A 13,826-nucleotide genomic window follows, 5' to 3' on the forward strand; every position below is an offset into this window, starting at 1 on the left:
AACTGTGAAAAGAGCCCAGGGGAGGCTGGGGTGGAGGCCGGGGAGGGTTCTGGGGAGGGGTGGGCGGCAGCTCCTGAAGACCCTGGGGATTTGGCCTCTCAGGCAGGTGTTTGACGAGGCTGGGCTGTCCACCCCCACCCCCCACAGCAGGGTGACTTTGAAGGGAGGGGCCTCTGCCCCACTGACTGGCCTGTGTGTCCTGGGGAGAGGCCGTTAACCTCTCTGAGCCTTTGTGCCCCTGGACACATGGGGACTGCTGTGAGGCAGGGCGGCTGTAAGATGAAAGGGGACGATGCAGGTGAGCCTGGCACTGGGTGAGTCTGCAGTAAGTGTTGGGTGTGGGGGGCTCTGGGGAGGTGCCAACATCAAGCTGTGAGTCCGGTGTAGGGTTGACAGTCGGGGAGGGAGTCAGCGTGGGTCTCCGAGGGAAGGAGGACCCTGGCAGTTTTCTGGAGCCTGACTCCACCACGGGGAGGGGACCGGGGTCAGGGGGTGGACAGGGAATTCCAGACCTGAGCTGATGCCCCCCGGCAGCCCTCCGGTGGCCCCTTCTGATTCCACCGTGCAGTGCCAAGGGACGCGGGAGCTGGCGGCCGAGCACACGTCCTACCTGCAGCCCAGGGGTGCGGGAGCTGAAGGGCAGGCAGTGCCAGCTAGAAGCAGCGTCACTCTTGATCCAACAGAGCAGATTCACCCCACGTGGGCACTGACCACAGCGCGAGCGCCGAGCACCCTCAAGCACACTCGAGAGGCAGAGGCCGGCCTGTGGTAAGATGCAAGTGGTTGATCTGCATGGATTTCAGGGGGCCAGTGTCCACGGCTGGGCTCTCCTCACCACAGGGCGAACCGACATGGTGGGTTGAAGCTGCTTCAGGGGGCTGGGCTGAGACCCCAGGGCACCCGAGGTGCAGGCCAGCTTTTTGCCAGTCCTGGGGCTCAGGTGTCCACACAGTCCCTGGCACCCTCCCTGGCAGAGCGGGGAGGAGGAGACTTCAAAATATTGTTTGCAGAGCTGACTGAGGCGTGGCTACCCCAGCTTTCCGGAATTCCCCAGGGTCCTGGGAGAACAGACAGAGGGAGCACGGGGTGGGAATCTCTTTCCTCTGATGTCAAATGGAGACCAAGAGAGGTAGGGACTTCGCACCTGGTGGGTTCCTTCCTCCTTCCCGGGAAGTGGGAACAAATCCCTGCCCATCAGATGTGGCTGTGGGTATCTGATGAGCTATGAAGCTTTGCTGGTGATAACATGCTAGATAAATGAGCAAATCACTTGATAAACGACAAGTGCTTGGAGAAAAAATAAAGCGAGGAAGTTGACAGATCGCTGAGAGGGTAAATCTGACCAAGACCTGGAAGAAGTAAAGGAGTGAGCCGCGTGGCGTTCGGGTAAAGCACACTCGGCAGAAGAATGAGCCCGTGCAAGGGCCCGGGAGTAGGGGCTTAGGCTGGTGTCCGAGCACCAGCAGGGGCGCCAGTGCGGCTGGAGACGAGAGAGAGGGAGGAGAGAAGGGCTGTCAGGTGACAGGTGGGGGCTTGGGGGCAGGTGGGGGAAGAGCAGATTACATGGGGCCCTGGTTAATGCCCCCAAGGTGTTCTGGCTTTCACAGGCTTGCCCTGCAGGGGAGAAGTTGGGAGTCTGCTGCTGTGATGCAGGCGACAGACGCTGGAGGCTCAGGTGGGTGGTGGCACAGAGAGGGTGAGAAGTGCCTGGATTCTGGACATATTTTGAAAATAAAACCAGCAGGACTTGCTGATGGCTTGGATGTGGGTGTGAGGGGAGGGCTGCCAGGATGCCTCCGGGCTTTGCGCCCAGAGCAATCGGAGCATGAGGTGGGAGCTCACCTCGTGGGCCCGTGAAGGTGATGAGGGGGTGGTGGAGACACGGGGATGGCCAAGCTGGACCAAGCTCACCTCCAGCTTCCCGGGCGATGGTGGCGCTTCCTGTGGGCACCCAGAGGGCAGCTGGGAGCCTTCCAGACCCGGTAAAGCCGTGGGACCCATCTCACGTAACATGTTGGCTGATAAAGCTTGAGACCGTCTCCCCTCTCCATGAGAACGTGCGTTCACTGTCACCCTCACACACACACACTCACATCTGGGTCCTAAATATATAAATATTGACAAGGCTCCTGGTGTCTTGTGTCTTCCTCTTTATAATAATCTCTATCTTCTACGTTTTCTAAAATGAATACATAATGCACCAACCCCGAAAATAGCCCTATTTTTTTCCTTTAAAAGATTTCCATCATCTTAGGTACAGAGATTCTACTTTTGAAAGGAATTCATCTGAAGTATGAGAGTACCATTAGGAACAATGACACCGTGGAAGAACTGCCTCTATTAATCAACGGTAAAATGTTCAATCCTAAACGTCTCCAATAAAAAATTACCAGCCAACTGTGCTGCAAACCACACAATGAACTATTATGTAGCCATGGATACTTTCTCTCTGTTGAATTTGTATAAACAGAGGGAAATATTTCTGTATGGGAACCATCAAGAAACAAGATTACAGATGAAGTTGGATTCCTGGCATGCGAAACCAGCCTAAGAGAAAATGAACAGAAAAAAGACTGGAAGGAAATGCTTCGGTGTCAATGTTTTCTGTGTGGGGAAACCATACTTTTTTTTTCTTCTTGATTTTCAGCCTTTTCTAAAATTGTCTTTAAGCAGCATATATTCCTTTCAGGAAGAAAAACAACTCCAAGTCACTTTCATTTTAAAACTCCTACTCCATCTTCAAAGCCCATTAAAAGATGTCTTGATCCCCACACCTGCAAGGCGTCTTGTCCTGTCCGTTTTGCAGGTACACGGGGAGTCAAGAGGTGTCTGGATTCATCCTTCCTGCCCTCACAGAGCTTCGGGCCACAGGGGCAGCCAGTGGAACCGGAGGTGACTGCCACCACTGGGGCTGCCTCCGAGTGCCATGGGCACGTGGGGCACAGCCCGAGGACGCGGCAGGGGCTGGGGGAGCTGGGAGTGCCCCTGGCAGGGCCCAGGCCTCTCTGCCCTCACCTGGTCACCTGGTCTGGAGCCTCCCTGAGGTAGAGCGCGCGTCAGTTACTGGCCGAGGCCTCTGGGTGGCTCCACCTGCCCTAGGCTGGGAGACTGTCTCTACCCTGCCTCTTACCCCTCCCAACGGTCTCCTTCCCGGAATGTGGAATGTCTGTCCTCCCTGCCGGCGACAGCTGAGGGCCTGAGAGCAACAGGGCTGGGGGGGCCTAGAAACATCTCTCTCCTTATTCTATTCAAGGAGGCCCTGTGGGGCATCAAGTGACCCCTGTGCACCCCAAATCCCTGCATGCTGGGAAGTAGGCTGGAAATACGCTCCGCTTCTGTGCAGAGAAGTTCAGAGATCTGGGACGCGTCGCTGGGGGCGGGTGGGGGGCGGCGGCTGGACAAAGGTGGAGAGATCCAGCTCACTCTGGGCACGGGCAGGGTGGATCCCAGGCCGGGCAGTGGGCTTCTCTCTCCCTCCTCCCCTCCCGCATCCCTGTCGCACACTTTGGGGTGGCCACTGGCTTCTCCCTTCTCTGTCTTCCCACACATCTGCTGACCGCTGGGACCGACCTGGGAACCCATCCTGTGTGCCCCTCCAGCCAGTGTGGCCAGACCTGAGGTCGTCATGACGCCAAGGGAGCCGTTTGGCTGGGCTTTGCGCGGCCTGATGGGAAGTTTTATTGACCAGGCCCTGCAGTCTGGGTTTTGTCTAACGCAGCTGTCTGTGCGTGCTCCCGGGAGGGGTGAGAACATCTAGCCACCTGGCTGAGCTTGCTGGGAACGGACGTCAGGAACAGTAACTGGAAGGCCTGGGCCTCCACAGGGGCCTGGCAGGGGGAGAACAGCTCCACGGGGCCCCGGGGCGCCTTCCCGCTGCACACAATTGCCAAACTCCGTGACCGTAAGACAAAGACCTCTCTTGTCACTGTCCCCGTCCTGGGCCTCGGGGTCACCCCTGGCTGGGTCTGTCGCCCTCCAATCCCACCCCCCGGCGTCCGCAGGGGCCCATGGGAGTGTTCCCCACCCCCCCACCCCCGCCCCGCCCAGCCTCCACCGCCAAGGCCGATAGGCGACTGGGAGAAAATAATCCAATGCATTGTCATCTTAATGCTTGCGCAATGAGGTGTGAAATTCTGTGTTTCCAAAATTCGTTATCAGCCGTGCGCTCCATCCTCCCGAGCGGGCCGCATTGAGGAAATTCGAGAGAAGCGGTGTGACTTCTGTGACATGAGTTATGACATGCCTGTGGCTCCATGGCTGGGAGAACTCGGGCCCGGGAGGGATTTATCACTCCAGGGAGAGCCTTCAACAGGCTTCATTAGGCTGAAAATGATAATGAATATCTTCCCCTAACCTGTTTTCATTAATTATGGCTTCCCTCTTATCTTTTTGCCACACGGACCACCCTTTTAAGAAATATACACGCACCAGCGAGAGAAACGGGGCCGGCTGGCAGGGAGAGCAAGCATCCCCTTCGCCCCGGCCCCCTCCTCCTCCAGCAGGGGGCGCCGCGGGCTCAACGAGAGCGGGGTGCTGGCCAGGACAGGGCGGTTGTGGGGACCTCCAGGGGGACGCTGGCAGTGGCCAGCTAGACGTGCAGGGAGGAGAGCCAAGCCTTCTGGAAACTTCCAGGCCCTCACCACCTCCTGGATGGCCCCCCAGCCATGACTGATGGTCAGGCAAAGGGAGGCCTTCTCCAGCCATGTTTTCCGCCTCTACTAGCTGAAAAGCAGGGCCGTGGGAGCTCAGGCCTTTAGCGGGGGTGGGGGTGGGGGGAGTGGGGGGTTGGGGGGGGAGGAGGGGCCTGCGCTGCAAGGGAGTGAGAGTTGGGGGCAAGACCCGGAAGTTACTCCGACTTCTAATTCGGGGCACCTGCCTCTGGGTCTCTGACTGACGGACGAGGCTCCCAAAATAGCTGGGCACGGCGGTGCCCTGGCCTTCCCTGGCGCGAGTTTGTCCCGCTGCCGGGAAGGCCTCCCCCTCCCCTGCATCTGGCAAACTCATTGGTACCCTTCGAGGCCCATCCCCAAGGTCACTTCCACTGGGAAGCCTTCCAAAGGCTCTCAGGCCTGCCTGGGCCACCGGGGCGCTCTCGTAGCTCTGCCGGTGGGAGAGGGTCCCGGGCTGGCCCAGCGCTGGGCTCCCCATCCAGCTCAGGGCTGTGCCCTAATGGGGGCTCTGGGTCAGCTGTGCCCTCCTGTCCCTCTAGGCGCCACTGGCGACCAGCTGTCCCCGGGGCACGCACTTTGGGCACAGCAGACCTAGGTTGTTGGTCCTAATGTCGTTTCCATCTTGCAGGTAAGGACTCAGTGGCTCAGAGGGGTGTGAGCTGCTCGTCCAGATCCCACAGTCTCTCAGTCTGTCTGTCGGTGCTCTTCTCTACAACCCTGCCCTCCCTTTACGAAATTCCAGCTTCCTCCAGTAACCGGGCACTTGCTCCCGGGGCTTCGCCGGAGGAAGACTCGCCCGGTCAAGACCTGTACGCGAGGTCCCTGTTCAGCCACTCTGGGGTCCCCGGGAGAAGGCGCACGTCTGGCACTTGTGACTCTGGGCCCAGAGTTGCTGCTTTGTGAGGGGAACATGCCGGGCCGCCCTTCCCCAGGGGCCCGTGGAGAGCCGGTCAGGCTGGCGTTTGTGCTGCGTCTCCCCCAGACCGGCACCTGCCATGTGGGCTTGTGTTTTGACCAGTGACAAGGTTGAGGAAGGACACTCAGGTGGAGGGATGAGCGCAAACTGAGGCCCAGAGGGGGGACCTCGTGGGGATGTGGGAAGCGGGCAGCGGGCTGAAGTCCGCATGGCTATGACATCAGGACAGGCAGGCTGGCCATGGCAGGGGACAGAGGGCTGGGAGACCCTCGCTGCCAGCCTCATTTGCCTCAGGTGAAAGGAAAGGAGGGAGGCGTGACAAAGGTGTTCGAACTGGGCAGCACTGTGGGACGGGAGTGTGGACCAGGATCCAGATGGTCTTTGGGTTTTTTTGTTTGTTTGTTTGTTTGCGGTACGCGGACCTCTCACTGCTGTGGCCTCTCCCGCTGCAGAGCACAGGCTCCGGATGCGCAGGCTCAGCGGCCATGGCTCACGGGCCCAGCCGCTCCGCGGCATGTGGGATCCTCCTGGACCGGGGCACGAACCCGCGTCCCCTGCATCGGCAGGCAGACTCTCAACCACTGCGCCACCAGGGAAGCCCGGTCTTTGGGTTTTGTCATGACCATCCCCCGGGTACGGAGGGGGAAACTGAGGCCTGGGCGGAGGTGCGGTGACGGCTCTCTGTGCTGCTCTGGCCCAGAACACCCATGCGTCCGCAGCCTGCCGCCCCTGCCCCCGGGCCTGGGGACCATGTGAAGGAACGCAGTGGCATCTGGGCCGCCTTGCTGGGCCCCTTGGTCACGGACTTGCTAATTAATTGGTAACCACATACCCCGAGAAATGTGCCCGTCTTGATTCCACGCTCAGCTTGCCAGCACTCCGGTTTGCCTCTTTCCCGGCAAGGCCCGGAGAAAAAACCCAGCAGCTTCCCTTCTCTCGAGGAAGAGTCACCCGCAGATGTTTTTACAAAGTCGGGGCCAGAGAACATACGAATAAATGCCACGATTCATGTTTGCAAACCCCTCCCCGCCAGCTTCTGTCTTGACGAGCAAGGGGGGGCTGGGGCGGAGGCAGGCAGATGTGGAAGCCGGGAACTGGGCCAAGCGCTTTTTTCAGACAGTGTTCCCCATCACAGGCAGAACGAAGCAGCGTGCAGAACCGGGGAAGCTCCGTGACCCTCGGGGGCTCCGGGGTGCCCGCAGGCCGGCCCACTGGCCAGTCATCGCCTGGCCGCCCCCAAGCAGGTGGCCAGGCTCTGAGGAGGGGGGTGCGCCTGTCAGGAAGGCTCTCCCGCCCTTGAGAGAGGCTCGGTTACCCCAAAGGTCAGTGGGCACATCCCTAATTACTGTAATAACAGTTAGTAGGAGTGGTGATAGCCCAGTCCAGGTGCTCTGCTCCCAGCTCTCCCTCCAAGCCCAGCCCCACGGCCTTGCTGGAGCCCGAGACGGGCCCTCGGAGCAGGGGTCCTTAGCTCCATCTTACGGATGTGGCCACTGAGGCCGGTCGGCTTCCAGAGCCCCGTTCCAAGGCACCAGTCGGGCAGTGGTGGGTGGGACCGCGTGCCGGCATTCCACCTGCTAACTTTGGAAGTGCACGGTGGGGTGGTCATCAGTCCGGGGGGCAGGTAGATACTTTCTGGGTTGGGGGGGTGATCCCTGAGGTCACATATAGAGGGTGATCGCTTGCTCTGGTTTTCTGCAAAACCAACCCTGGTCTCTCTGACATTTATTGAGCGCCTACTGTTTGCCTCTGTGGGACACTCCTCCCCCACAGACTCCCACAGAGGGGAGGGGCACTCTGGTCCTTGGGGAGCACCCCCAGCAGCCAGAGATCCTCCTGGCCCCGAGCGTGCATCTCCCTGGCAGGGCTAGGAGCAGGAAAGGGCCAGGTGCTGTGACCTGGAGGCCCAGGAGGTTGGGAGGTGGGGGGAAAGCAGGAGGAGGGATGCCTCCCCACATCCCGTGGGGAGCAGAGCACGGACAGGTCCAACGGGATCTGCACGGGGCCACCAAGGTGGCCGAGCCCAGAGGAAGGATGGTAGGCTGCCCGGTAGCAAGCTGGCCGGCTGACTCCCCCCGGGCCTACGACGATGGTAAAGGAGTGTGGCCGTCAGGGGCTGAGCAACTGGCCATGGAGCTGTGAGCCACTGTCCCTGGGAGAATGGGGACAGACCCACCTCTGGCCTGACCCTGGGAGAGAGATGTGCATCTGTGAGGGGGCTGCCTGGAGGAGGTGGCGGGGTCCGAGATGGAGCCAGGCTGCAGGGAGGTGTGTGTAGTGGGGGCTCCCTGCTATAGCACATACTGCGCCCACCCCCGGGGGGCCTGTTGGCTCCTTGGCCCCAGGCTTCTGGGGCCTGGGTGCACTGCGCCCTGTGTTTGTAGAGTGGAGCTGCCTCGGGAGGGCAGGGTTCTCCCAGGGCTGGAACCAACCACAGAGGCTTCCCTCGGCAGCCCCAGAGCCGTGTTTTAATTAGTCAAGTTCTCAAATCATTTACCGCTCCCCACACACGGAGGGTTTATTAAAAGCCGTGCCAAGTTAAAAATACTGGTGACAGGGATGTGCAGGCCCAGGGAGCCACCGAGACAGGCGCCCCGACCGCGAGGAAGCCGGAGCAGCTCCTCCCAGGGGAATCCCTGCCCACGTCCTGCCCGTCGCCCAGCTGGAGGGAGACGGGGCGGCCACTGCAGCTGTGCCAGCCCTGCTTGTCCATGCTGAGCGCAAGTGGGAGAGCAGCCCTGCGCCCCTGGGTGCTGAGGGGCCGTGGGCAGGGGCTCCGTGTGGCCTCCACCCTGCTGCACCCCTCCCCTCCCCTCACGGACATTTGCAGCCCGCATAGAAGCCTCAGGTCGGCACAAGTGCAAGGAGCCTGGCTGGGTGTTCACGGAAAGCCCCCTGGAAGAGGTGGCACTCAGCACGGGGTGGCCCCGAGGGGTGGGCATGGGGTGGACGTTTCAGGAACAGCCCAGCAGGAGCCAGGGCTCAGGGTCAAAGAGGTGGGTGGGCTTCCCTGGTGGCACAGTGATTTAGAGTCCGCCTGCCGATGCAGGGGACACGGGTTTGTGCCCCGGTCCAGGAAGATCCCACATGCCGTGGAGTGGCTGGGCCCGTGAGCCACGGCCACTGAGCCTGTGCTCCGCGGTGGGGGAGGCCACAGCAGTGAGGGGCCCGCGTACCGCAAAAAAAAAAAAAAAAAAAGAGGTGGGTGTTTGGTGTGTCCTGCTCACGGACAGTCCTTGGAGCCCAGGATGAGGCATTGGCCTTCATGCACAGGCTCAGGGGCAGTGACAGTATCGGGGAGAAGCCCTGTGGCAAAGCACTCAGTACCCTCCCCAGGAATAGGCCGTCTTGCGTGGGCCTCCCAGAGTCAACACGTCCATGGATGGGGGGACGCAGAGCCTAAAGCCATCCCCACCACCACCTTTCAGAGGGAGTGAAGAGGAGGGTGTCCAGGACTCCTCTGGGGGCAGCGGATGTCTGACTCTTGGCCTGAACTAACTTGTCATCATTGTCATGCATTAATGCCTCCAAAGATGGGCACTCTGCCACATGCCCTGGTCACCAGGCCTCAGTTTACCCACGTGACGAGAGAGAATTTTCCTATTGGACACTCCACAGTGACATCCATCAGTCCATCCATCTATCCATTCGTCATTCATCCATCCACCAACACATCCATCCATCCATCCATCCACCCATCCATCCATCCATCCATCCATCATGTATTCACTCAACAAACACGCCTTGGACTCTTACTACATGGCTGGGGCACAAAGGAGAATCAGCCGTCCCCCCCCAGCCTCGCACTACACTAAGTCGCTCACTAGCATCTAAAGCTAAACGTGACAAACGCCGGGTTCTGGGGAGTAAATAAAATCCATGTGAAACCACTTTGAAAGTTAAAAGCACAATTGTTAATTAACGCAGGCGCTCCACCTGTAAAGACAGTTGTCGAGCGCTTTCCCTTTACCCATGGTGTATCGCCGGGAGGGAAATCATGGAGCACTTACTATGGCCCAGACGGCGGCGGCTGGACATGGTAATTTAATTACGGCGAATCTCCCATTAGTGGAGGTGTCAGTTCAAATCCTCCTCTCCCTACCAGGCCAGGAACTCGCAGAGGGGAGAGACCGTGTTCTCATTCAATTAATCAATTACGCCCTCACTCCACATCTGCAGCCTCTCTGCCTGTAACGTAAACACGCTCTAGTCTCTCCCATCTTTAAATGTAGACACACACACACACACACACACACACACACAAAACCTTTTGCAAAGTGAAGCCCTTTCCCATCTCACCCTCTCTTTCTTCCCGCTCACAGCTATGGTTTATGGCCTCCAATGCCTCACTGCTTACTCACGCCCTCTGCAGCCTGCCCCATGCTGCCCCATCACCTCACCCATCCCGGTGGCTACCTCTCCACCTTGGTCTTAAGTGATGCCCCTGCCTCACTGGGAACCAAAGGCCACCTCCTTCCTCACTTGCTTGTCTCTCTTGGCATTGGGGATTCCTCGGTATTTACAAAGATGAGGGATTTGAGACTGTTTATGGGTGTCAAGGAGGGAGGGGGGGATGTGTGAAAGGAGCTGGAAATTCGGAGCCGGGGGGGGATGGGGTAACTGGATGAGAGGAAGCCTGTCGCTGGTCCCCACCTGCCTTTTGACAGCGTCTTCTGTTTCCGTTGTGAACTCCTCTCCTTCCCCATTGCTGAAAGGCTGCTGTGTCACGGGGCTCCGTTCCCCGCCAAATCTCTCGACTCCCCTTCTCCATGGGTCCCCCCTCCACTTTCCATCACCATGGTCTGCAGCTCCCAGCCCCGGGCTCCCTCCTGGAGCTGCCGTGCTTGCAGCTCACACTCGCAGCTCAGCTCAGTCCACAGGGACCGTCCCCTTCCCCTCTCACCTCCCCCAACCTGGTCCACGGCTCCTCCAACCACCCAGGCAGCAGGGTATGTGCACAGGTGAGAAGTCAGAGCTGGGGAACGTCAAGTGGGAAAACTGAGGCCTGAGAGGGGAAAGACTTTGCCCAAGATCACCTTGGCCCTACCCGAATCCTGACACCTGGCCCCAAGCCGCGACTCTGCCCACGCGGGGCTTTTGCCGATTTCAGCCCCCCTTGCCCCCAGCCCAGCGCGTGGCTCAGCTCACGTGGTGTTTCGGGTGCTCCCCGAATTCGTGGCCCACTGCGACCCTCCCGGTACAGAAGGCCATCATTTGGGCACTGCTCCAAGCAGGTACACACCCCAGAGCAGTGAGGGCCAGGATTCCAGCCAAGAGACCTGGGTTCAAATCCCAGCTCTGCCCCAAAGAGGCTTCTCCAGCCTCAGTTTCCCTGACTGGGAAGGAGGCAGTTGGGCTCGGCCATGCCCCCGGTCGTGAGGGCTCTTTTCCTTTTGTCCTTCTGCCCCTGCTCTGTGCACCTGGAGGCCCACCTGAACTTCTACGTCTGTGGCTCCAGGCCTCTGCTCCCAGCTGGGTGAGCCCCCAGGGCCTCAGCACATCAGTGGATGGGAGCGGTCATCCTGGACCACTCGGCTCAAACCCCACCCTCGCCACCAAGCTCTCTGCGCTTCGAGCTCAGGTGACGGTGCACCCCCTAACCCCCTAGGCCCACAGGGTGACTGGGCCTGCTGTTATCCCTCCAGTTCCCTCACACCCTGCCCACATCTCTGTAAATAACCCTTTATTAAACTCTCCCTGAATCTACCATCTTGTATGCACCATCTGTTTCCTGCTGGGACCCTGCCCGAATCCTGCAGCCCTCCCCAGCCCTCCGGTTTGTATCTCCTTGTTAACTCAAGCTGCCAAGTGGGGAAGGGCGAGGCTGGGCCCAGATCCCCAGGGATGGATCCAGGTGCTGGATCAGGGAACGGCATGACCTCAGGGCACGTGGGCCTGGAAGGCAGTGAGCAAGGAACCCGGATGGCAACTGACCTTTGCCGCCATCATTAGCACCCTCATTTCAGAGGCGGGGCAGGATGGGGCCCTGAGCACCTATTGGGGACCCAGTGGGGGTTTCCATCCAGAGCCTCCCTTCCCTGCCCAACTCTTCCACGGAGCGGTTATAGCCTCACAGGGAATAAAGAGCGCCCGAACCAGCTTCCCAAGCTCACCCACCACCCACACGCTCACCCACCCGCTCTCCGTGCCCTTTCCCTTCTCCTGTCACCCCCTCTTATGCAGAGAAAATACTCAGAAAACAACAAATGCAGGACTGTTCATCGTATCTTCTCTAGTTAGCAGGGAAAAAAACCCACCACGGCCAGGGTGAGAATGAACCAGCGGGGGCCCCTCCATGGTGTGCACGGATCAATCGGGGCCCCTTTGCTGGCGTGGCCAGCGAAGGCTGTTGCCCTCCGCTCATGGAGGGAAGGCAGAGTTAAGTAAAATACGATCAGAAATAATTGGCTCATTGGAGAGAGGCAGGAAAAAGGTGCTGAAAAGAAACTCGTCTACAGGATGGAGGCAAATCTTTGCAGGGAAGAGGGGCTCCCTTTTAAAGTAGTTTTAAAAGACCATTTCCGATCCCCACGGTGTCCCGCATCCCTGCCAAACGCATCCTCATCTATGCCTTGATGAGATGGTGCGATTCAATTCCACAAACTCTTAATGAGAACCTACTGTGTGCCTAATTCTGAGTGTGCAGCCCTGGAGGAGCTAAAATGGGTCTCTAAGAGGCGGGAGTCCTACCTCTCTCCCTCCCTCCCTCCCTCCCTCCCTACAAACCCGAGGGAGTTGGAGTTCGGAGGACTGGTGACTGATGCAAGCCTTGGTAAGAGAGGCTGGGAGCTTGGACCAGGGTGGTGGCAGCTGGGATGGGGGTATGGGAGTGGATGGCAGAGCCTTTGGGGAGGTGCAGTCCCCTGGACTTGGGGTTTGTGTGTTCCTGGACAGGTAAGGCCGAGGGAGATGGTAACTGCAGGATGGCGGTGGCCTTCAAAGAGGCCTGGGGATGACAAATGGAGATGAGCATTTCAGAGAGTCCTTGAGGGCAGATACTCCAAGGCAGTGGGTCTCCCACCCGGGCACCAGCTTTGGAGTAAAAAAGGCAGAGAGAGCTGGACCCCATCATGCAGATGGCTGGGCAGGCCAGAGACAGGGCAGGGAGAAGGAAGGAAAGAGAATGATGGTGGGGAGAGAGTGCGGCCGTCCCTGGAACCAGTCTTGTTTCCCTAAATTCGTCCCAGCTAGAATCCTATTCTCATGACATGATTTCTTCTCTGTTTTGAGTCTGTGGGCTTTCTGGTCAGATTTCAGATGCACCCCTTTAAACAAGGGAACCTGGAGGTTCCTCAAAACACTTTTTACAATCAACTTTTAGAGTCATCCTGGCCGGGCACCAGGCGCCAACATTCTGGTCCTGTTCATTCAATACCTGGCTGTGTGACCTTGGGAGAATGGCTCAGCCTCTCTGGGCCCCAGCCTCAAGCTCTATGGCTAATAGGGGAGCCCCTACAGGTGGAGAGGGAGGAGGAACAGACATTTCTGTGCAGGTATCAAATTAAGGCTCGTCTTGGGAGACCACGCTTGAGTTTGGGGATAGCGAGAAACCCCATGTGTGTTGGGTGGGGTGAGCTGGGTCAGCTCAGGCTGGGTGTCCCCTGCCCCCCATCCTTAGCTGGAGCTTGGCTGCAGGCAGCTAGGTAGGGCCTGTGAGGCGCAGAGCGTCACCATAGGAACAGGCTTGTGGAGAGCGGCACACAGGAGCCAGGCGCTGGGGGAGGTGGGCAGGGGGGCAGGTGACAGTGGGAGCCCCGGCTGAGGTTTCACTGCAGCTGCTCCCCACATTCTACATTCTTATAAAAAGAACTGGGGGGTCCTGGTGGGGAGGGAACAAAGTGAGGTTATCACTGCAACCTTGGGGGCCGCCCTTCAGGAAGCCCAGTTTGAGGGGGTCAGCAGCCCCTAGAACGCGGCAATCAGGGATGGCCAGAAGGTGCTGGGTGGACAGGGCCACGGCCCAGGCCAGTTGCTAGGACGTAGGATCTTTGCGAGGGGCCCGTGGTCACCCCTGAGAACACTTGGTGCTTCATTCATTTGTTCATTAACTCACTCAATCCACAAACACCCTGTGGGTAGCCCTGCAGGCTGCCGGCTGAGGGGCGCAAGGCTGAGCAAGGCGCTTCTGGTCCTGCTGAGGTCAGGCACACGTGCAAAATCCATTAACACCAGGCGGGGGAGATGTGCTCGGGGTGGATGGTGCTGCTGGGTGGCAGAGGGGGAGGGGTGGCTGAGGGGAG

The sequence above is a fragment of the Phocoena sinus genome, chromosome 2, assembly GCF_008692025.1.
Source record: "Phocoena sinus isolate mPhoSin1 chromosome 2, mPhoSin1.pri, whole genome shotgun sequence".
Taxonomy (NCBI): Eukaryota; Metazoa; Chordata; class Mammalia; order Artiodactyla; family Phocoenidae; genus Phocoena; species Phocoena sinus.